At 56.6% G+C, this 1,879-nt stretch overlaps 1 pseudogene; it reads left to right on the top strand.

Moving 5' to 3' along the window:
- The first annotated feature begins 158 nt into the window (after window positions 1–158).
- LOC102850736 lies at window positions 159–969 on the top strand (annotated as a pseudogene).
- The last annotated feature ends 910 nt before the right edge of the window (window positions 970–1,879 follow it).

Genomic DNA, 1,879 nt, shown 5'->3' with positions numbered 1-1,879 from the left:
AATAATAAATTCTAAAAAAGAAAAGAAAAAGAAGTAGTCCTTCAAGCATAAAGGAGAAATTATGTGGTTTAAATCGGGAAAGGTTGAGTCAAGAGTGTTATCTTTTTACTATATCTATTGATTGTGTATAGGCTGAGCAAATGCTTTGAGAAACAAAGAAGAAAGTCGCATGGAAAAAGCGTGCGGCATGGGAAGCTGAAGAGCGGCTCCCCAGCCCATCGGGCTCTTAGGGGCTCTCAGCCATTCCCGTCCAGTTCTCGGAAAAGCAGCAGGCTTCCAGTATCTCTACGTGAGAGAACAGAGAGGGTCGAGAAGGCACTCAGTCCAGCTGGCCTGGGAAGCAGACTCTTTTTGTCCTCAATGTACCTCCATACTGCTCAAAGGCCTGTCTGTCCCGCCTCCTCCCTCCCTGCGGCTCCATCAAGTCCGTGGAGTTACAGGAGAAGACCTCGCTGGGAGCGCCTAAGAGCTAGAGTCTAAGTCCTTTCAACCCAAGCCCGTCCTGGGGTTCCAGGGGGCCTACGTGGGGTTCCAGAAGCCCCGTGGAGTGTGTCTGCCTTGGCCTTGAAGGGCCCTCTGCTGCTCTTGACAGAGAATCACCCCGTGAGGACTGGAGTGCACAGGGTGATCAGCGAGTATGCAGACTCCCTGCTGGACTCGACGCCCTGAGGGCTGAAGTGGACACGTTCATGGAGGCATACAAGAAGAAGATCGCAGAGGAGGAGCCGACGAGGAGGAGGACGGTGTCCCTGACAAGGGGGGCTGGGTGAAGGGACCCAGGCCGCCAGCCTGCAGTTGCTGGCGAAGGAGAAGGAGAAGCAGAAGCGAACCCGCAAGGAGCTGCTCAACTTCTAGGCCTGCCAGCACCGTGAGAACAAAATGAAGCATCTGGCGCAGCTGCACAACAAGTTCGAGGACAAGCAGAGGATCGAGCTCAGGAGGGCCCGGCGCAAGTTCCACCCCTACTGAATGAAACAGGCCGTGTCCCTGCAGGTGGAGCTGCCCTGGCTGAGGCATCGCTGAGCCAGAGTCCACACGGGCAGGAGGGGAGGCCTGTTGGTCCTGGCCCCTGGGTGACCAGACCTGCTCATCATTACTGGTTGGCCTAGGAAATGCCCTCACCACACAGCACACAGCGTTCCCAGCAGCTCGGATCCAAGGCCCCACCTAGGGGACAGCCCAGCAGTGAGACAGCGCAGACAGTGTGACCCTAGTGCATCTATTTCTCGGACAGTGTGACCCCAGTGCATCTATTTCTCGGACGTCAGACAGTGGGAAACAGTGACCATGTGGCCTGGTTCAGCTCCTCTGTCCTCCCAGTGTTCTAACTCCCAGATTATTGACCCAGGCAGAACCTTTAGGTCTGGCCCTGGCCTGCTCTGGCTTCTGCACAGGCTGACCCTGCCTTGGTCTGGAGGGTGGGAGTCGGAGAACAGGAGTCAGAGGCCGGGGCGACAGCTCGACCAAGGCCTCCTCACTCTGTAGAAAGGCGCTGATGATCTTCGCCACTTGATGGGGCTCAATCATGTGGACGTAGTGGTTGCCAGGGACTTTCAGGAACTAATACTGCTGTGGAAGGGAGCAGCGCCAGGTGAGAGGGCCCAGGGCGGTGTTCTCGGCCCCTTACCCCATTCCAGGACTGCTTGTAAGCTTATGGTACACCTCATACCCTGGTGTGTTGGAGCACACCAGCCTGCCATCCCACCAGGGATTCAGAGCGGCCTCCTGAGGTCCAGGCCATGTTGAGTGTGCTTGCCCACGAGCTTTTCACTGCCAGCAAAGGAAGGCTGATGGGGAGGACAGGGACAGGCAGGACCCCCTGCTCAAGGAATCTGGAGTCCACAAAGCCTGCCTGTCCCCTTAGAATGCTGAGTTCCTA

Source organism: Elephantulus edwardii, unplaced genomic scaffold, assembly GCF_000299155.1.
Source record: "Elephantulus edwardii isolate Elephantulus edwardi_28Jun2011 unplaced genomic scaffold, EleEdw1.0 scaffold00982, whole genome shotgun sequence".
NCBI classification, from domain to species: Eukaryota; Metazoa; Chordata; class Mammalia; order Macroscelidea; family Macroscelididae; genus Elephantulus; species Elephantulus edwardii.
This window is presented reverse-complemented; position numbering and strand designations above follow the sequence as displayed.